This window comes from Hypanus sabinus, chromosome 2, assembly GCF_030144855.1.
Source record: "Hypanus sabinus isolate sHypSab1 chromosome 2, sHypSab1.hap1, whole genome shotgun sequence".
NCBI classification, from domain to species: Eukaryota; Metazoa; Chordata; class Chondrichthyes; order Myliobatiformes; family Dasyatidae; genus Hypanus; species Hypanus sabinus.
Genome location: NC_082707.1, coordinates 207,841,916 through 207,863,668, shown reverse-complemented (window position 1 = coordinate 207,863,668; position 21,753 = coordinate 207,841,916). Strand labels below are relative to the sequence as shown.

Genomic DNA, 21,753 nt, shown 5'->3' with positions numbered 1-21,753 from the left:
ACAGCGTCAGGGAGTTGTAGAGTCAGGGAGTTGTACAGTGTCAGGGAGGTGTAGATTCAGGGAGGTGTAGAGTCAGGGATTTGTACAGGGTCAGGGAGTTATACAGTGTCTGGGAGTTGTAGAGTCAGGGAGTTGTTCAGAGTCAGGGAGTTGTAGAGAGTCAGGGAGTTGGACAGAGTCAGGGAATTGTAGGGTCAGGGAGTTGTACCGAGTCAGGGACTTGAAGAGTCAGGGATTTGTAGAGTCAGGGAGTTATACAGGGTCAGGGAGTTGTACAGGGTCAGGGAGTTAAACAGGGTCAGGGAGTTGTACAGGGTCAGGGAGTTGAAGAGTCATGGTGTTGTACTGCTTCAGGGAGTTGTACAGAGTCAGGGAGTTGTAGAGTCAGGGATTTGTACAGATTCAGGGAGTTGTACAAGGTCAGGGAGTTGTAGAGTCAGGGAGTTGTACACGGTCAGGGATTTGTACAAGGTCAGGGAGTCGTAGAGTCAGGGAGTTGTACTAGGTCAGCAAGTTGTAGAGTCAGGGAGTTGTACAGTGTGAGGGAGTTGTACAGAGTCAGGGCATTGTACAGAGTCAGGGAGTTATACAGGAGTTGTACAGTGTCAGGGAATTGTAGGGTCAGGGAGTTGTAGGCTCAGGGAGTTGTAGGCACAGGGAGTTGTAGGCACAGGGAGTTGTAGGGTCAGGAAGTTGTACAGGGTTAGAGAGTTGTACAGGGTCAGGGAGTTGAAGAGTCAGGGAGTTGAAGAGTCCGCGAGTTGTAGTGTCAGGGATTTGTAGAGTCAGGGAGTTGGACAGAGTCAGGGAGTTGTACTGGGTCAGGGAGTTGTACAGTCAGGGAGTTGTACAGGGTCAGGGAGTTGTACTGGGTCAAGGAGTTGTAGAGGGTCAGGGAGTTGTACAGTCAGGGAGTTGGACAGAGTCAGGGAGTTGTACTGGGTCAGGGAGTTGTAGAGGGTCAGGGAGTTGTACAGTCAGGGAGTTGGACAGAGTCAGGGAGTTGTAGGGTCAGTGAGTTGTAGAGTCAGGGAGTTGTACAGGGTCAGGGAGTTGTATAGTCAGGGAGTTGGACAGAGTCAGGGAGTTGAAGAGTCAGGGAGTTGTAGAGTCAGGGAGTAGTAGAGGGTCAGGGAGTTGTGGGGTCAGGGAGTTGTCGAGTCAAGGAGTTGTAGAGTCAGGGAATTGTTCAGGGTCAGGGAGTAGTAGATTCGGGAAGTTTATCAGGGACAGGGAGTTGGACAGGGTCAAGGATTTGTAAAGCCAGGGGGTTGTCCAAGGTCAGGGAGTTGTACAGTCAGGGAGTTGTACGGGGTCAGGGAGTTGTACAGGGTCAGGGAGTTGTACAGGGTCAGGGAGTTGTACAGGGTCAAGGAGTTGTAGAGTCAGGGAGTTGTACAGGGTCAGGGAGTTTTACAGGGTCAGGGAGTTTTGTACAGAGTGAGGGAGTTGTTAAGTCAGGGAGGTGTTCTGGGTAAGGGAGTTGTACAGAGTCAGGGTCTTGTAGAGGTTCAGGGAGTTGGAGATTCGGGGAGTTTAACAGGGTCAGGGAGTTGTAGGGTCACGGAGTTGTATAGAGTCAGGGAGTTGTAGGGTCAGGGAGTTGTTTAGGGTCAGGGAGTTGTACAAGGTCAGGGAGTTGTGCAGGGTCAGGGAGTTGTAGAGTCAGGTAGTTGTACAGGGACAGGGAGCTGTACATGGTCAGGGAGTTGTACAAAGCCAGGGAGTTCTAGAATCAGGGAGTTGTACAGGGTCAGCAAGTTGTAGAGTCAGGGAGTTGTACAGTGTGAAGGAGTTGTACAGAGTCAGTGAGTTGTAGGGTCAGGGAATTGAACAGGGTCAGGGAATTGTACTGTCAGGGAGTTGTACAGGGTCAGGGAGTTGTACAGGAGTTGTACAGTGTCAGGGAGTTTTAGGCACAGGGAGTTGTAGGGTCAGGGAGTTGTACAGGGTTAGAGAGTTGTACTGGGTCAGGGAGTTGAAGAGTCAGGGAGTTGTACTGGATCAGGGAGTTTTAGAGTCAGGGAGTTGTAGGGTCAGGGAGTTGTACAGGGTTAGGGAGTTGTACGGAGTCAGTGAGTAGTAGGGACAGGTAATTGTACAAGGTCAGGGAGTTGTACAGAGTCAGTGAGTTGTAGGGTCAAGGAATTGTACAGGGTCAGGGGGTTGTACAGGGTCAGGGAATTGTACAGGGTCAGGGAATTGTACAGGGTCAGGGAATTGTACAGGGTCAGGGAGTTGTACAGGGTCAGGGAGTTGTACAGGGTCAGGGAGTTGTACTGGATCAGGGAGTTTTAGAGTCAGGGAGTTGTACAGAGTAAGGGTGTTGTAGGGTCAGGGAGTTGTACAGGGTTAGGGAGTTGTACGGAGTCAGTGAGTAGTAGGGACAGGCAATTGTACAGGGTCAGGGGGTTGTACAGGGTTAGGGAATTGTACAGGGTCAGGGAATTGTACAGGGTCAGGGAGTTGTACAGGGTCAGGGAGTTGTACAGAGTCAGGGCGTTGTACAGGAGTTGTACAGTGTCAGGGATTTGTAGGGTCAGGGAGTTGTACCGAGTCAGTGTGTTCTATGGTCAGGGAGTTGTTCAAGGTCAGGGAGTTGTAGAGTCAGGGAGTTGTACAGTGTCACGGAGGTGTAGATTCAGGGAGTTGTAGAGTCAGGGGGTTGTACAGAGTCAGGGAGTTGTAGAGTCCGGGAGTTGTACAGTGTCAGGGAGGTGTAGAGTCAGGGATTTGTACAGGGTCAGGGAGTTATACAGTGTCTGGGAGTTGTAGAGTCAGGGAGTTGTTCAGAGTCAGGGAGTTGTAGAGAGTCAGGGAGTTGGACAGAGTCAGGGAATTGTAGGGTCAGGGAGTTGTAGAGTCAGGGAGTTGTACAGGGTCAGGGACTTGAAGAGTCAGGGATTTGTAGAGTCAGGGAGTTATACAGGGTCAGGGAGTTGTACAGGGTCAGGGAGTTGAAGAGTCATGGTGTTGTACTGCTTCAGGGAGTTGTACAGAGTCAGGGAGTTGTAGAGTCAGGGATTTGTACAGATTCAGGGAGTTGTACACGGTCAGGGATTTGTACAAGGTCAGGGAGTCGTAGAGTCAGGGAGTTGTACTAGGTCAGCAAGTTGTAGAGTCAGGGAGTTGTACAGTGTGAGGGAGTTGTACAGAGTCAGGGCATTGTACAGAGTCAGGGAGTTATACAGGAGTTGTACAGTGTCAGGGAATTGTAGGGTCAGGGAGTTGTAGGCTCAGGGAGTTGTAGGCACAGGGAGTTGTAGGCACAGGGAGTTGTAGGCACAGGGAGTTGTAGGGTCAGGGAGTTGTACAGGGTTAGAGAGTTGTACAGGGTCAGGGAGTTGAAGAGTCAGGGAGTTGAAGAGTCCGCGAGTTGTAGTGTCAGGGATTTGTAGAGTCAGGGAGTTGGACAGAGTCAGGGAGTTGTAGGGTCAGGGAGTTGTATAGTCAGGGAGTTGGACAGAGTCAGGGAGTTGTAGGGTCAGTGAGTTGTAGAGTCAGGGAGTTGTACAGGGTCAGGGAGTTGTACTGGGTCAAGGAGTTGTAGAGGGTCAGGGAGTTGTACAGTCAGGGAGTTGGACAGAGTCAGGGAGTTGTACTGGGTCAGGGAGTTGTAGAGGGTCAGGGAGTTGTACAGTCAGGGAGTTGGACAGAGTCAGGGAGTTGTAGGGTCAGTGAGTTGTAGAGTCAGGGAGTTGTACAGGGTCAGGGAGTTGTATAGTCAGGGAGTTGGACAGAGTCAGGGAGTTGAAGAGTCAGGGAGTTGTAGAGTCAGGGAGTAGTAGAGGGTCAGGGAGTTGTGGGGTCAGGGAGTTGTCGAGTCAAGGAGTTGTAGAGTCAGGGAATTGTTCAGGGTCAGGGAGTAGTAGATTCGGGAAGTTTATCAGGGACAGGGAGTTGGACAGGGTCAAGGATTTGTAAAGCCAGGGGGTTGTCCAAGGTCAGGGAGTTGTACAGTCAGGGAGTTGTACGGGGTCAGGGAGTTGTACAGGGTCAGGGAGTTGTACAGGGTCAGGGAGTTGTACAGGGTCAAGGAGTTGTAGAGTCAGGGAGTTGTACAGGGTCAGGGAGTTTTACAGGGTCAGGGAGTTTTGTACAGAGTGAGGGAGTTGTTAAGTCAGGGAGGTGTTCTGGGTAAGGGAGTTGTACAGAGTCAGGGTCTTGTAGAGGTTCAGGGAGTTGGAGATTCGGGGAGTTTAACAGGGTCAGGGAGTTGTAGGGTCACGGAGTTGTATAGAGTCAGGGAGTTGTAGGGTCAGGGAGTTGTTTAGGGTCAGGGAGTTGTACAAGGTCAGGGAGTTGTGCAGGGTCAGGGAGTTGTAGAGTCAGGTAGTTGTACAGGGACAGGGAGCTGTACATGGTCAGGGAGTTGTACAAAGCCAGGGAGTTCTAGAATCAGGGAGTTGTACAGGGTCAGCAAGTTGTAGAGTCAGGGAGTTGTACAGTGTGAAGGAGTTGTACAGAGTCAGTGAGTTGTAGGGTCAGGGAATTGAACAGGGTCAGGGAATTGTACTGTCAGGGAGTTGTACAGGGTCAGGGAGTTGTACAGGAGTTGTACAGTGTCAGGGAGTTTTAGGCACAGGGAGTTGTAGGGTCAGGGAGTTGTACAGGGTTAGAGAGTTGTACTGGGTCAGGGAGTTGAAGAGTCAGGGAGTTGTACTGGATCAGGGAGTTTTAGAGTCAGGGAGTTGTAGGGTCAGGGAGTTGTACAGGGTTAGGGAGTTGTACGGAGTCAGTGAGTAGTAGGGACAGGTAATTGTACAAGGTCAGGGAGTTGTACAGAGTCAGTGAGTTGTAGGGTCAAGGAATTGTACAGGGTCAGGGGGTTGTACAGGGTCAGGGAATTGTACAGGGTCAGGGAATTGTACAGGGTCAGGGAATTGTACAGGGTCAGGGAGTTGTACAGGGTCAGGGAGTTGTACTGGATCAGGGAGTTTTAGAGTCAGGGAGTTGTACAGAGTAAGGGTGTTGTAGGGTCAGGGAGTTGTACAGGGTTAGGGAGTTGTACGGAGTCAGTGAGTAGTAGGGACAGGCAATTGTACAGGGTCAGGGGGTTGTACAGGGTTAGGGAATTGTACAGGGTCAGGGAATTGTACAGGGTCAGGGAGTTGTACAGGGTCAGGGAGTTGTACAGAGTCAGGGCGTTGTACAGGAGTTGTACAGTGTCAGGGATTTGTAGGGTCAGGGAGTTGTACCGAGTCAGTGTGTTCTATGGTCAGGGAGTTGTTCAAGGTCAGGGAGTTGTAGAGTCAGGGAGTTGTACAGTGTCACGGAGGTGTAGATTCAGGGAGTTGTAGAGTCAGGGGGTTGTACAGAGTCAGGGAGTTGTAGAGTCCGGGAGTTGTACAGTGTCAGGGAGGTGTAGAGTCAGGGATTTGTACAGGGTCAGGGAGTTATACAGTGTCTGGGAGTTGTAGAGTCAGGGAGTTGTTCAGAGTCAGGGAGTTGTAGAGAGTCAGGGAGTTGGACAGAGTCAGGGAATTGTAGGGTCAGGGAGTTGTAGAGTCAGGGAGTTGTACAGGGTCAGGGACTTGAAGAGTCAGGGATTTGTAGAGTCAGGGAGTTATACAGGGTCAGGGAGTTGTACAGGGTCAGGGAGTTGAAGAGTCATGGTGTTGTACTGCTTCAGGGAGTTGTACAGAGTCAGGGAGTTGTAGAGTCAGGGATTTGTACAGATTCAGGGAGTTGTACACGGTCAGGGATTTGTACAAGGTCAGGGAGTCGTAGAGTCAGGGAGTTGTACTAGGTCAGCAAGTTGTAGAGTCAGGGAGTTGTACAGTGTGAGGGAGTTGTACAGAGTCAGGGCATTGTACAGAGTCAGGGAGTTATACAGGAGTTGTACAGTGTCAGGGAATTGTAGGGTCAGGGAGTTGTAGGCTCAGGGAGTTGTAGGCACAGGGAGTTGTAGGCACAGGGAGTTGTAGGCACAGGGAGTTGTAGGGTCAGGGAGTTGTACAGGGTTAGAGAGTTGTACAGGGTCAGGGAGTTGAAGAGTCAGGGAGTTGAAGAGTCCGCGAGTTGTAGTGTCAGGGATTTGTAGAGTCAGGGAGTTGGACAGAGTCAGGGAGTTGTAGGGTCAGGGAGTTGTATAGTCAGGGAGTTGGACAGAGTCAGGGAGTTGTAGGGTCAGTGAGTTGTAGAGTCAGGGAGTTGTACAGGGTCAGGGAGTTGTATAGTCAGGGAGTTGGACAGAGTCAGGGAGTTGAAGAGTCAGGGAGTTGTAGAGTCAGGGAGTAGTAGAGTCAGGGAGTAGTAGAGTCAGGGAGTTGTACAGGGTCAGGGAGTTGTGGGGTCAGGGAGTTGTCGAGTCAAGGAGTTGTAGAGTCAGGGAATTGTACAGGGTCAGGGAGTTGTACAGGGTTAGGTAGTTATACAGGGTTAGGGAGTTGTAGGGTCAGGGAGTTGTACAGTGTCAGGGAGTTGTGCAGAGTCAGGGAGCTTTAGGGTCAGGGAATTGTGCAGGGTTAGGGATTTGTATAGGCTCAGGGAGTTGTAGAGTCAGGGAGTTGTAGTGTCAGGGTATTGTACAGGGTCAGGGAGTTGTACTGCGTCAGGGAGTTGTACAGGGTCAGGGAGTTGTAGAGTCATGGATTTGTACAGGGTCAGGGAGTTGTAGAGTCAGGGAGTTGTACAGATTCAGGGAGTTGTACAGGGTCAGGAAGTTGTACGGGGTCAGGGAGTTGTACAGGGTCAGGGAGTTGTAGAGTCAGTGAGTTGTACAGGGTCAGGGATTTGTACAAGGTCAGGGAGTCGTACAGAGTCAGGGAGCTGTTGAGTCAGGGAGGTGTACTGGGTCAGGGAGTTCTAGATTCAGGGAGTTGTACAGGGTCAGGGAGTTGTAGAGTTAGGGAGTTGTACAGGGTCAGTGTGTTGTACAGGGTCATGGAGCTGTAAAGAATCAGGGAGTTGTAGAGTCAGGGACTTGTAGAGTCAGGGAGTCGTACAGAGTCAGGGAGCTGTTGAGTCAGGGAGGTGTACTGGGTCAGGGAGTTCTAGATTCAGGGAGTTGTACAGGGTCAGGGAGTTGTAGAGTTCGGGAGTTGTACAGGGTCAGTGCGTTGTACAGGGTCATGGAGCTGTAAAGAATCAGGGAGTTGTAGAGTCAGGGACTTGTAGAGTCAGGGAGTTGTACAGGGTGAGGGAGTTCAACAGGGTCAGGGAGTTGTACAGGGTCAGGGAGTTGGACAGGGTCAGGGAGTTGGACAGTGTCAGGGAGTTGTAGGGTTAGGGAGTTGTACAGGGTCAGGGAGTGGGAGGGTCAGGGAGTTGTAGAGGGTCAGGGAGTTGTAGGGTCAGGGAGTTGTAGGGTTAGGGAATTGTACAGGGTCAGGGAGTTGTAGTGTCAGGGAGTTGTAGGGTCAGGGATTTGTAGGGTCAGAGAGATGTGGGGTCAGGGAGTTGTACAGGGTCAGGGAGTTGTACAGGGTCAGGGAGTTGTACAGGGTCAGGGAGTTGTACAGGGTCAGGGAGTGGGAGGGTCAGGGAGTTGTACAGGGTGAGGGAATGGTACAGGGTCAGGGAGTTGTAGAGTCAGGGAGTTGTACAGGGTGAGGGAGTGGTAGATTCGGGGAGTTTAACAGGGACAGGGAGTTGGACAGGGTCAGGGAGTTGTAAAGCCAGGGGGTTGTACAAGGTCAGGGAGTTGTACAGTCAGGGGGTTGTACAGAGTCTGTAGTTGTACAGGGTCAGGGACTTGTACAGGGTCAGGGAGTTGTACAAGGTCAGGGAGTTGTACAGTGTCAGGGAGTTGTACAGTGTCAGGGAGTTGTACACAGTCAGGGAGTTGTTGAGTCAGGGAGGTGTACTGGGTCAGGGAGTTGTAGGGTCAGGGAGTTGTACAGAGTCAGGGTCTTGTAGAAGTTCAGGGAGTTGGAGATTCGGGGAGTTTAACATGGTCAGGGAGTTGTAGGGTCAGGGAGTTGTAGGGTCAGGGAGTTGTAGGGTCAGGGAGTTGTATAGGGTCAGGGAGTTGTAGGGTCAGGGAGTTGTAGGGTCAGGGAGTTGTAGGGTCACGGAGTTGTACAGGGTCAGGGAGTTGTACAGGGTCAGGGAGTAGTTAGGGTGTTGCATAGAGTTAGTTAGAGTGTTGCATCGAATTAGGGTGTTGCATAGAGTTAGTTAGAGTGTTGCATCGAATTAGGGTGTTGCATAGAGTTAGGGCGTTGCATAGAGTGAGTTAGTGTGTTGCATTGAGTTAGGGTGTTGCATAGAGTTAGGGCGTTGCATAGAGTTAGTTAGAGTGTTGCATCGAGTTAGGGTGTTGCATAGAGTTAGTTAGAGTGTTGCATCGAGTTAGGGTGTTGCATTGAGTTAGTTAGAGTGTTGCATCGAGTTAGGGTGTTGTATAGTTAGTTTGAGTGCTGCATCGAATTAGGATGTTGCATCGAGTTAGGGTGTTGCATAGAGTTAATTAAGGTGTTGCATAGAGTTAGAATGTTGCATAGATTTAGTTAGAGTGTTGCATCGAGTTAGGGTGTTGTATAGTTAGTTAGAGTGTTGCATCGAGTTAGGGTGTTGCATAGTGTTAGTTAGGGTGTTGCATCGAGTTAGGGTGTTGCATAGAGTTAGAGTGTTGCATCAAATTAGGGTGTTGCATCGAATTAGGGTGTTGCATAGAGTTAGTTAGAGTGTTGCATCAAGTTAGGGTGTTGTATAGTGTTAGTTAGAGTGTTGCATCGAGTTAGGGTGTTGCATAGTGTTAGTTAGGGTGTTGCATCGAATTAGGGTGTTGCATAGATTTAGAGTGTTGCATCGAGTTAGGGTGTTGCATCGAGTTAGGGTGTTGCATCGAGTTAGGGTGTTGCATAGAGTCAGTTAGGGTGTTGTATCGAGTTAGGGTGTTGCATCGAGTTAGGGTGTTGCATAGAGTCAGTTAGGGTGTTGTATCGAGTTAGGGTGTTGCATCGAGTTAGGGTGTTGTATCGAGTTAGGGTGTTGCATTGAATTAGGGTGTTGCATAGAGTTAGAGTGTTGCATCGAGTTAGGGTGTTGCATAGTTAGGGTGTTGCATCGAGTTAGTTAGAGTGTTGCATCGAATTAGGGTGTTGCATAGAGTTAGAGTGTTGCATCAAATTAGGGTGTTGCATAGTGTTAGGGTGTTGCATCGAGTTAGGGTGTTGCATAGAGTTAATTAGAGTGTTGCATAGAGTTAAATAGGGTGTTGCATCGAGTTAGGGTGTCGCATAGTTAGAGTGTTGCATCGAGTTAGGGTGTTGCATAGATTTAGAGTGTTGCATCGAGTTAGAGTGTTGCATCGAGTTAGGGTGTTGCATAGAGTCAGTTAGGGTGTTGCATCGAGTTAGGGTGTTGCATCGAGTTAGGGTGTTGCATAGAGTTAGAGTGTTGCATTGAATTAGGGTGTTGCATAGAGTTAGGGTGTTGCATCGAGTTAGGGTGTTGCATCGAATTAGTGTGTTTATAGAGTTAGTTAGGGTGTTGCATCGAGTTAGGGTGTTGCATAGAGGTAGTTAGGGTGTTGCATCGAATGAGTGTGTTGCAGAGAGTTAGTTAGGGTGTTGCATCGAGTTAGGGTGTTGCATAGAGTTAGAGTGTTGCATTGAATTAGGGTGTTGCATAGTTAGAGTGTTGCATCGAGTTAGGGTGTTGCATAGTTAGGGTGTTGCATCGAGTTAGGGGGTTGCATAGAGTTAGTTAGGGTGTTGCACAGTGTTAGAATTGTAGAGTGTTATAGAGATATAATGTTATACGGAGTTATAGAGTTATGGTATTAACATCGATTTCTCAATCTTCTGGTAATGGGCTTCCCCGCCCCCTCCTTCACCAGGCCCCATTCCCTTTTCTCTCACTCTCTCTCTCACCTTATCTCCCTGCCTCCCCTTTGCCTCCCTTTGGTGTTGCTCCCCCCTTTTCTTTCTTCCAGGGCCTTCTATCCTCATCTATCATACTCCCCCTTCTCCAGCCCTGTATTTCTTTCACCAATCAACTTCCCAGCTATTTACTTCATCCCTCCCCTCCTGGTTTCACCTCTCACCTTGTGTTTCTTTCTCTCCTCCCCCACCTTTTAAATCTACTTCTCATCTTCTTTTTCTCCAGTCCTGCCAAAAGTTCTCGGCCCGAAACATCAACTGTACTTTTTTTCCATAGATGATGCCTGGCCTGCTGAGTAACTCCAACATTTTGTGTCTGTTGACTAGAGCTGGAGAGCTACAGATTTGTATAGTGTTACATAGATTTGGAGCTTTGACAGACTTATAGAATTATTGAGTCGGGGAGTTGCATCAAGTCGTAGAGTCAGTGAGTGAAGGGGGGAGAGTTGAAGAGTTCTACCTTTGAATAGCATTATAAGTATTATAATGTTATAGAGTTATATAGAGTTAGGGAGTTTAAGAGTTGTATACATTTATGGATTATATGGAGTTAGGGTGTAATATAGAGTTAGGGAGTGGAATAGATGTAGAGACTCATACAGGTCTATATAGTTATAGAATTATAACATTGTATCGACCAGTGGTTCCCAACCTTTTTTTGGCCATGCCCCACCTAATCACCTCTAAAATCCTGATGCCCCCTGTGGTGATATATAATTCTTATTATTCAAAAAGTGAACTCCTATCCACCTGGAGGAAGCCTAAAAGACCGTTAACTTAGTTTAAACAAGCTTCCAAAGAACATGGCATTCATGAAAGAGAAAAATAAAAGAACCAAAGGACTGGTAAAGTTCTGAGGAAGGAATTACTAAGAAATTGTAAAAAAAAAGAACATTAAGAGATATTAAAATAATAATAATAATTAATAAATAAAACAATGCCGATTCGTTTCTGCAGCATACAAAGACAGATACACCGTTTAGAAGAGATGACGCAATGTACACACCTTCACACCACCAAGAACCGAAAGCTACTGCAAAAAGCAGCATTGGCGCGACCTCGTACGAGTTTCTTATGCGTTTGGACTCGTTCATTCGTTCCTTCCTACATCAGTCAATTCATTAATTTAATTATGAAAGCCATTCGATGGTTGTAATGATGGTGATACACTATATATACAGTACATACGCAATTACACATGTACATACACACAAGTATTTTTATGTATGCATACTGTGTATACACATATGTATTAACTCGCACACACACTCTTACTGACACAGACTTACTAGAAAAAATTCACTGTTAATAACTCATTCTCGAATTGCCCCCCTTAAAAATCAAATTACCCCCCTGTGGGGCGTACACCCCATGTTGGGAACCACTGGTATAGAGTGATAGTGTTTTAACATTGTGTAGAGAAAGAGAGTTACAGTTTGTCTAGTGTTATAGAGTTGGACAGTTGTATGAAGTTATAGAGTCGTTCAGAGTTATAAACTACTACAGAGTTAAGGATAAGTATAGAACTATTGAGTTGTAAAGTGTTCTAGAGTTGTGTTGAGGCGTACGGAGTTGTGTTGAGGCGTACGGAGTTGTGTTGAGGAGTACAGAGTTGTGTTGAGGTGTACGGAGTTGTGTTGAGGTGTACGGAATTGTGTTGAGGAGTACGGAGTTGTGTTGAGGCGTACGGAGTTGTGTTGAGGAGTACGGAGTTGTGTTGAAGAGTACGGAGTTGTGTTGAGGTGTACGGAGTTGTGTTGAGGAGTATGGAGTTGTGTTGAGGAGTACGGAGTTGTGTTGAAGAGTACGGAGTTGTGTTGAGGTGTACGGAGTTGTGTTGAGGCTTACACGGAGTCAGAGAATTGCATAGAGTTAGAGAGTTTTAGATTTGTATAGAGTTAGAGAGTTATAGAGTTGTGTAGTTTTAGAGTTGTACAGAGTTGGAGAGTTATGGAGTTGTGCATAGTTAGAAACCGATAACCTCGTATTATGTTATAGAGATATAATGTTTGGATTTATAGTTCAAGAGTGGTACAGAATTAGAGTGATAAATTTAGAGAGTTGTATAGAGTACTAGGGTTCTGGAGTTGTGTGAGAGTTGTCTTCATTATATAGAGTTAAAGAGATATAGCATTGCGTCTAGTTATAGAATTCTAAAGAGTTAGAAAGTTACAGATTTGTACAGAGTAAGGGAGTTGTATGGAGTTTTGTTTTGTATAGAGTTAAAACAATTCTAAATTTACAGAATTGTATAGAGTTAGAGTGTAGTTTCAAGAGAAGGAGTCTGTGAACGGCCCTTTGCTGTGTAGCTCACTGTGGCAGGCGGGTAGGCCTCTCTGCTTCGTGTGGTGTCCTTCGCTTTGGGTGAATGTTGGTGACACTGCAGGATGGTATCGTGGTTCTGTGTTTATGAACTACTGCGTTAATGGACTGTAGACATTTTCACACTTATGGCTTTTTCTCACCCATTCCTTTTCCATTTTGCTTTATGAGTGGAGGGTGTTTGAGGGCTGATGCTTTGTTCAGTTCCATTAGATTTTTTGTGTGGGACTGGGGTTGTTTTTTGGGGATGATGTTCCTGTTTAGTTTTGTATGGTGGGACAGGGTTTTGATGATCAGGAAGTCATCCTTTATTATTTGGAGTGGTGGGGGGTTTAGTTTAATGTTTCAGTTTGAATGGCTTTGTTGTTTCATGGCTACCTGCAGAAGACAAGTTTCAGAGTTGCATAAGGATACGTGTTTTGATAATCAATGAACCACTGGACCTTAAAACCTTTGATATTACTGAGCTGTATAGATTTATATAGCTGTATTGAGTTAGAGAGTAGGATAGCGTTGCAGAGATGTATAGAGTTGGATATCTGTATAGAGATAGAGAGTGGTAAGACTACTTTTAAGGATAATTTCTACAGTAGGTGACTGAGAAATCGAGCACAAAAAAGTTTGGTCTCTGCAACCACGAGGAAGGGTTGTGGCGTTTCCTCCTGAGCACAAAGCAGTCGGTCAGCTTTGTTTTCCACAACGACTTTCCGGCATTGATGACCGTTCCCTTCTCCCTATTGCGGGGAGCTGCGGAGGGAGGAAACGCTGTCTGAGTGAAAAAAAAGAGATAGAGAGTGGTACAGAATTCTAGAGATGTATAGAGTTATAGTTTTGTAGGTTGTATAGAGTTATATAGAGATAGAGAGTTTAAGAGTTGTATGGAGTTAAGTGTTGTATAAATCAGTGAGTAGAATAGATTTAGAGAGTTCTAGAGTTGTATATAGCTATAGAGTTATAACATTATGTAGTGTGATAGTATTTTAACATTGTGTAGAGTTCAAGAGTTAACAGATTTGTGTAAAGTTATTGAGCTGTATAGAGTTAGAGATACAGAGCTGTGTGGTGTTACAAAGTTGGAGAGTTGTATGAAGTTATAGAGTTGTTTGTAGTTAAAAAACCACTACAGAGTTATGGAGAAAAATAGAGCTATAAAGTTTAACAGGTCAATAGGTATATTTAATGACAGAGAAATGTATACAATATACATCCTGAAATTCCTTTTCTTTGCAAATGTAACCCCCTGAGAAGGGTCTCACTGCTGACGTAATGGTAATGCAGCAGTGTTTGGGTTATGGCTGGAGATAACGGAGGAGCTGGAATGTGTGCCAGCCGATGAAGGGAGTGTTTTTTTCTTGTTGTGTACCTGAGCTGATCTGGGTCTTTTGTTGGTGGAACATGGAGAGAGGAGATGCCAGAAAGGAGGGGTCGGAGACACCAGGAAGGAGTGGTCTTGGAGTGGGGCCAGGAGTCGATGAGGCCCGAGGAAATCGATGGAGGACCAGCTGAAGGGAAACTGTGAGCTCCAGCGTGCGCACATTGGACTGTTCCATTAAAATGGCCACTTTTCATTTCGTTTTATTTTACTATCCCTTTAGTCAAATTAAGAATTATAAAGCTAAATCATTTAATTGCATATGGTGTACTGTCTGATATTTTGTGGTGCTGGTTTGTAACAGGGGAACACATCACGCAGCATTCACACAAACAGGGGGTTTTACACCCCAGTGTCACACGTTTGGTGGGGCCAGAGACTGTCTTCCCCAGACTTACACAGACAACAGAACCTGAGGGTTACACAGACATCCACGAAAACAGAGGAGTGCCCCAAAGAATGAATGACTGTTAAACATTAGAACCCCGAGGACCCCTCCCACACGCAAGCAGCAGCAAAGCAGCAAGAGCCCCTCCCCACCAGCAAAAAGCATCAGCACACCCCACCGAGCACTCATGCATGCAGTGACACCCCCACCCCACCAGCAAAAAGCATCAGCACCCCCCACCGAGCACTCATGCATGCAGTGACACCCCCACCCCACCAGCAAAAAGCATCAGCACACCCCACCGAGCACTCATGCATGCAGTGACACCCCCACCCCACCAGCAAAAAGCATCAGCACCCCCCACCGAGCACTCATGCATGCAGTGACACCCCCACCCCACCAGCAAAAAGCATCAGCACCCCCCACCGAGCACTCATGCATGCAGTGACACCCCCACCCCACCAGCAAAAAGCATCAGCACACCCCACCGAGCACTCATGCATGCAGTGACACCCCCACCCCACCAGCAAAAAGCATCAGCACACCCCACTGAGCACTCATGCATGCAGTGACACCCCCACCCCACCAGCAAAAAGCATCAGCACACCCCACCGAGCACTCATGCATGCAGCAAGGCATCAATAAAGACACACTTGCAGTACCCCAAAAACTACTCGTTCAACCAGTCATTTGACATACCACAGGCTCTCTCCTTCTCTAATAAGGGAGAAAGAGATGTCTCCATTTCACAGTGAAAGGGGTGACATAACAAACAACTCACTGATTTACGATGTTAAAAGGCTGTTACTTTGCTTTTTCCAAGCTCTACACCCAGACAGTTGGCTCCAGAAAGGTGCAGCTCTGCAGACACACAACCCAAGGCAGCTAACCCACTGCTCTCGATGTTCCGTGTTCTCCCGCAACGCTTCAGTCAGGGACACCGGCCTAGAATCAGCACTACCCCAGAGCCACGAAAATCCGGAACTCTGAATGCGCGCTCATTTTCCAGGTGCGTCCTTGGGATATCTAGTGTCTAGTGTTCTCGAGTTGCGTTGAGGTGTCTAGAGTTGGAGTGTTATGGATTTGTATAGAGTTAGGGAGTTGTACAGAGTTGCAAACATATGGACTTGTATATAGCCTAGAGTTGTGTAGAGTTCTAGAGATGTGCAGAGTTGGAGGGTTATAGAGTTGTACAGAGTCGGGGAGATATGGAGTTGTATCATGTTCTAGAGCTGCTTGTTGCTCTAGAGATGCACGGCATTCCAGAGATGCATTGTGTTCTAGTGCTGTCCAGAGTTGGGGAGTTGTCTGGAGCTGTATGGAATTATAGAGTTGTATAGAGATGGAATGCTCCAGATTTGTATCGAGTTAGAATTGTTTAGCAGGAAATGGCCACTCAGCCCACACGTTCGGTCTAGCCATGTTGCCCATTTACACAAATCCCATTTGCCAGCATTAGCTCAATACCTTTCTCTGACTTGACTAATGTGAGCAAATTTTCAACCACTAGAATTTATTTCGCCTGTATTCTTGTTAATTTATTTATGGTAAAATTACTTTATGTGTTATGTGAGTTATAAGTATTGTGTTTTGCACCTTGGTCCAGAGGTGCATTGCTTTGTTTGGTGGTATTATGTGTATGGTTGAATGAGGGTCCCTGGGGCCCAGGTTGGGAACTGCTGGCTCTGGGGGAATGTTGCTTTGTTACTGATATACCTGCGTATGGCTGAAAGACAATAAACTGAACTTGAACAAGGCAACATGCCTGCTTATTCCCATCCTCAGGAGATGGATGTGGAATGGAGCAAATGCCATCAGTGAAACTAGAAATCAGTATGAAACTAACCTAAAGGAAGCATTTGTCCACTCTGCACATGTGAAGCAATAGATCTTGTGATTTTTATCGGTATAACTTTACACAGATTGATCAGTACAAATGAAAGCTATCTCCGAAAGTTCAGTGGTTTTAAGCTCCTTGTATTAGACCAACTGCTGAGGGAAGGAGCTGAAACCCGAGACCACTTGAGCAAGGAAGGTTTTGCTCAGTCAGGTGTTAAAGTGCTGACAACTTCAACACGACAATGGGAAAGCACCAGAGTCCCCAGGTCCCAGTAACACCTTCCTCCAGCGACTCCAACACTGAAACAGAACCAGGTTTAGTATCACTGACATACGTGAAATTTGTTGCTTGTGACAGCAGTACAGTGCAATACATGATAAAAAAATTATTAATTACAATAAATAATCTATATGCAAAAATTAGGAACTGAATAAAGAGAAGGAAAAAAGTAATGAGGTAGTGTGCATGGGCTGATTGCCAATTCAGAAATCTGATGGTAGAGGGGAAGAAGCTGTTCCTGAAACGCTGAGTGAGTGTCTTCAGGCTTCTGTATCTCCTACCTGATGGCCACAATGAGAGGAGAGCACGTTCTGGGAGACAGGGTTTCTTAGTGATGGATGCTGCATCTTAGACAATAGACAATAGACAATAGGTGCAGAAGTAGACCATTCGGCCCTTTGAGCCTGCACTGCCATTCTGAGATCATGGCTGATCATCTACTATCAATACCCAGTTCCTGCCTTGTCCCCATATCCCTTGATTCCCCTATCCATAAGATACTTATCTAGCTCCTTCTTGAAAGCATCCAGAGAATTGGCCTCCACTACCTTCTGAGGCAGTGCATTCCAGACCCCCACAACTCTCTGGGAGAAGAAGTTTTTCCTTAACTCTATCCTAAATGACCTACCCCTTATTCTCAAACCATGCCCTCTGGTACTGGACTCTCCCAGCATCTGGAACATATTTCCTGCCTCTATCTTGTCCAATCCCTTAATAATCCTATATGTTGCAATCAGATCCCCTCTCAATCTCCTTAATTCCAGCGTGTAATCTTGAAGGTGTTGTTGATGGTCGGAGGGCGAGAGCTCATGATGGAGCTCAGCTTTGTGAAAAAATAGAAAGAACTGCATGCTAATTGTGCCTTCAGACCATAGGACATAGGAGCAGAATTAGGCCATTCAGCTCATCAAGTCTGCTCCACCATTCCATCATGGCTGATCCCGGATCCCACTCAACCACATGCACTTGCCTTCTTGCCATATCCTGTAATGCCCTGACTAATCAGGAAACAATTTACTTCCACCTTAAATACTGTATACACACAGACTTGGCCTCCACCTCGGTCTGTGGCAGATCATTCCACAGATTCACTACACTCTGACTAAAAGAATTTCTCCTTCAAATTCATTTTCTCACTGTTACCATCAGGTAGGAGATACAGAAGCCTGAAGGCGCACACTCAGTGATTCAGGAACAGCTTCTTCCCCTCTGCCATCTGATTCCTAAATGGACATTGAACCCTTGGACATTCCCTCACTTATTCATATATATTATTTCTGGTGTTTGCATGGTTTTTAACCTATTCAATATATATGTAGTGTTTTTATTAATATATAGTATTTTAGTTTTTTGCACTATTTTTAATCCATTCAACATTTGTAAACTGTAATTGATTTACTTATTATTATTATTTTATTTAGTGTTTTTTTTTCTTCTAGGTTATGTATTGCATTGAACTGCTGCTGCTAATTTAACAAATTTCATTTCACATGCTGGTGATAATAAACCTGATTCTGATCCTGACTCCTTATCTTCCCTCTAAAAGGTCATCCCTAAATTTTGAGGCTGTGCATTTTAGTTCTGGATACGCCCATCACAGGAAACATCCTCTCCACATCCACCCTATCTAGTCCTTTCAACATTCGTTAGTCTTCAATGAGATCCCCCCCCCTGCATTCTTCTAAATTCCAGTGAGTACAGGCCCAAAGCTACCAAACATTCCCGGAATCATCCTTGTGACCATCCTCTGGATTCTCTCCAATGACAACATACCCTTTCTGAGATATGGGGCCCAAATCTGTTGACAACACTCTAAGTACAACCTGACTTGTGTCTTATAAAGGCTCAGCATTATCTCCTTGCTTTTATATTCTATTCCCCTTGAAATAAATGGCAACATTGCATTTGCCTTCTTTACCACAGACACAACCTGTAAATTAACCTTCTGTGGGGCTTGCATGAGGACTGCTAAGTCTGACTACACTTCTGATGTTTGAACCTTCTCCCCATTTAGATAACAGTCCGCACTACTGTTCCTTTTACCAAAATACGTACAATATCATACATTTCCCAACACTGTATTCCGTCTGCCACTTCTTTGTCCATTCTTCCAATTTGTCCAAATCCTGCTGCAATCACATTGCTTCCTCAACACTACCTACCCCTCCACTTTTCTTTATATCATCTGCAAACTTTGCCACAAAGCCATCAATTCCATTATTTAAATCATTGACAAACACTGTGGAAAGTTGGGGTCCCAATACTGACCCCTGAGGAACACCACTCATCACCAGCAGCCAACCAGAAAAGGTCCCTTTTATTCCCACTCACTGCCTCTTGTCTGCCAGCCAATCCTCTATCCATACCAGTATCTTTCCTGTAATGCCATAGGATTTTATCTTGTTAAGCAGCCTCATGTGTGGCACCTTATCAAACACCTTCTTAAAACTCAAGTAAATGACATCCACTGCCTCTCCTCTGTCCACCCTGCTTGTTACTTCCTCAAAGAACTCTAACAGATTTGTCAGGCAAGATTTCCCTTGACAGAAACCATGCTGACTTGGACTTAATTTATTATTAGTCTCCAAGTACCCAAGAACCTTAATAACAGACCCCAACACTTCCCCAACCAATGAGGTTAGGCTAACTGGCCTATAATTTCCTTTCTTGTGCCTCTCTCAAGACTCAGGGCTCTAGGATGTAATCCATCTAGTCCAAATGACTTATTCACCTTAGGACCTTTGAGTTTGCCTAGCACTTTTTCCTTGGCAATAGCAACGGCACTCACTCCTGCTCCCTGACACCCCAGGACCTCTGGCACACTGCTCATGTCTTCCACAAAGCACCCATTAAGTTCATCTGCCATTTCTTTGTCCCCCATTACTACTTCAGCAGCATCATTTTCCTACCTCATTGAAACTTGGCCAAATGGCTGGCACAATACTGAGTTATTACGTAGTTCAACATAAAGTTACCGTTGAGGCCCTCCGTTGGTTAGGGGTGACCGTGAATGTTGTGACCCAACTGTCTACATGACTTGCAAACCAGTACACAGGCCGGGGCAGTACGTTATGGAGAGCAAGCTGTTAGCCATGCTGCAGGCTCCCCCTCTACTCAGCTGATGAATCCAATGGAAAGGCAGAGACCGATACAGTTCGGGACCGGCGGCATCTCAGGAGTTGAACTCAATGTAGGACTGCCTTAAGGACTTTAGTTCTGGATTTACGCAGGAAGCCTTCCCCATGAGTGGGTGTAGCCAGAAGGCGGCAGAGGTTGGAGATCAGAGCTTTCCTTCTAAATCAGGGGTTCCCAGCCTGGGGTTCATGGACCCCTTGCTTAATGGCATTGGTCCATGGCATAAAAAAGGTTGGGAACCCCTGTTGTAGCTGAAGCGACTGGACAACCTGCCTTTGCCCCATTTCCTGTCAGTAGAAATGGTTCCGCTGGGCTCAGTAGCTAAGCCACACGTGGAGGCCAGGAGCTGGACTTGGTTGTCAGAGGCTGTTTGAGATGCGTGGCATTGGGAGCACTTAATAGGCAGTTTTAGTTTATCTGCACTACCTCTCTCCCTGACCCCAGCTTGAAGAATGAAAATGAACTTTTACAGTAGAGTAGTTATACTAATCCCCAAGAAGAGCTGGCAACAGGAGTCTTTGATACTGTATGCACCTCCTTCACCAGATCTTTCCCTTTAAAGAGCGGCTGATAAAATGTATTTCAATATTGGCCACTGCACCACAGTATGATTGACCTTGTTTTATCAGTTTTATTTCAATTAAAACCAGGCTGTGGTATTAGAAATACAAGCAAGATTTGATTTGATGGAGCTCAGTCCCGTGGTTGTCCATCACATCCGACAATGACAGGAGACCTGTGTGACAGAGATTTGAAAGTGGAACTCTCTCAACCTTGGAAGTCCAGATCCAGGGGTACGAGTAATCGTCACAAACTGGGGTCTTCCTTGATTGCAGTGGATGACCATGATGTCTTCAGTAGCTCTTCGTGCCCTTCACTCTCCACAGAGCTTTGCAGAACCACCTTCCTGGCCACCGGATCGCACTGTGCATCTCAGCCACCCAGTCAGCCAGAGCTGGCTTCACATGCTCCGACGGGCATGAGCCTACCTCACCAGGGTAGGAGCTCTGCCGCTTTCGCCCACCAGGTTTAGCTCACCTGTCAGTGTGGCTGCTGACACATGCAGTTGCTTGGAGCCACAGGTGAGCACTGAGTCTCTGGTGGGGACCAAAAATGAGTGAGCTCCCCCAGAATGGACACGACAGGTCCCTTTACCAGAGCTGCTATCTCACACACCGCAGCAGGAACTGAAATACTGTGTATACAACAGGAGCTGAGTGACTGGTGGGGACCAGAAGTTTAGGATCTTCAGTCTGAAGAACAAGACTAGAAGGAAATGTCTGGACCATGAATGATCACATCTGGCATGGTAATCATTCAAACTCTGATAAATGTCAGAATCCAGTGGTGCTGCTCAATGGCAGAAGGAAAGACGGGCTTCACGACTGCTGGCTTAGGTTCATCTCAAGCTGTTTGCTGCGACATTTCTCTGTCTCTTGTTAGTGAGAGAGAGAGCCTGTGGTATGACAAACTGTTGGACTGCAGATCATGGTCTCTCCTTGAGTGCTCTGCTATTGCCTGGTGGGGGTGGATGTTGATGCTTTTTGCTGAAATGAGTTGGGAGGGAGGAGGAGGTTCTGTAGATGCCCGCTGCTGCTTGCACGGGAGGGGCGAGAGGAGTTCTAACATTTTTCTGTCATTCATCCTTTTGTGATTCTTCTGATTTTTGTGGACATCTGCAAAATCTAGGTATTTCTGGTTGAATACTGTAGACATTCTCAGATAAAAGGAACCGTTGAAACCATTAAAACCATTAAAGCACCGAGCCAGATTAAAAAGGTTAAGGCATGGAGGTTGAGGGTAAAGGGCAAAAGACAAACTAGTTAACTGCTCATGAGATTTTCCTCACCTCAGCACTGCACAGATTCATAAACTGTGGTCTGCAGCCATCAGCACTCAGCTCAGCACTGAACTGGCTCTGTGACTGTGGCCTGCAGCCATCGGGTTCCTGGACTGGCTTGACTTACCTCATCACTGAACTGGCTCTGTAACTGTGGCCTGCAATCATCAGCACTCAGCTCAGCATTGAACTGGCTCTGTGACTGTGGCCTGCAGCCATCGGGTTCCTGGTCTGGCTTGACTCACCTCATCACTGAACTGGCTCTGTGACTGTGGCCTGCAATCATCAGCACTCAGCTCAGCACTGAACTGGCTCTGTGACTGTGGCCTGAAGCCATTGGGGCTCCTGGACCGGCTCCACTCATCTCAGCACTGAACTGACTCACAACTGTGGCCTGAAGCCATCAGCACTCCCATCAGCACTGAACAGATTCATAAACTGTGGCCTGCAGCCATTGGGCTCCTGAACCGGCTTTACCTCCCTCAGCACAGAACAGACTCCGTGCCTGTGGCCTGCAGCCATTGGCTCTCCCCTCAGGACCACCTGCTGTACTGAACTGATTCTGAGGCTGTGAGACACTTTCAAGGTCTCTCCAGTTCATGTTCTGCCTAATATTTGTTTACTTGTTTATTATTTGCACGATTTCTTCTTTTTTCACAACTGGGTGTTCGATGGCTTTATTGTTTTACGGGGATTCTATTGTGTTTCTTTGTTTAGTGGATGCCTGCAAGAAGACGACTCTCAAAG

At 46.7% G+C, this 21,753-nt stretch overlaps 1 protein-coding gene and 1 non-coding gene across 4 annotated transcripts in view; one reads left to right on the top strand and one right to left on the bottom strand.

The window, feature by feature from the left end:
* prima1 (proline rich membrane anchor 1) overlaps nt 1-21,753 on the bottom strand; it is a 542,280-nt gene that overhangs the window by 493,525 nt on the left and 27,002 nt on the right. The gene's annotated exons all lie outside the window — the stretch shown is intronic.
* On the top strand, nt 12,714-12,928 carry LOC132390665 (small nucleolar RNA U3). The gene has a single exon (XR_009510982.1). It is a non-coding gene; the product is annotated as a small nucleolar RNA U3 (small nucleolar RNA).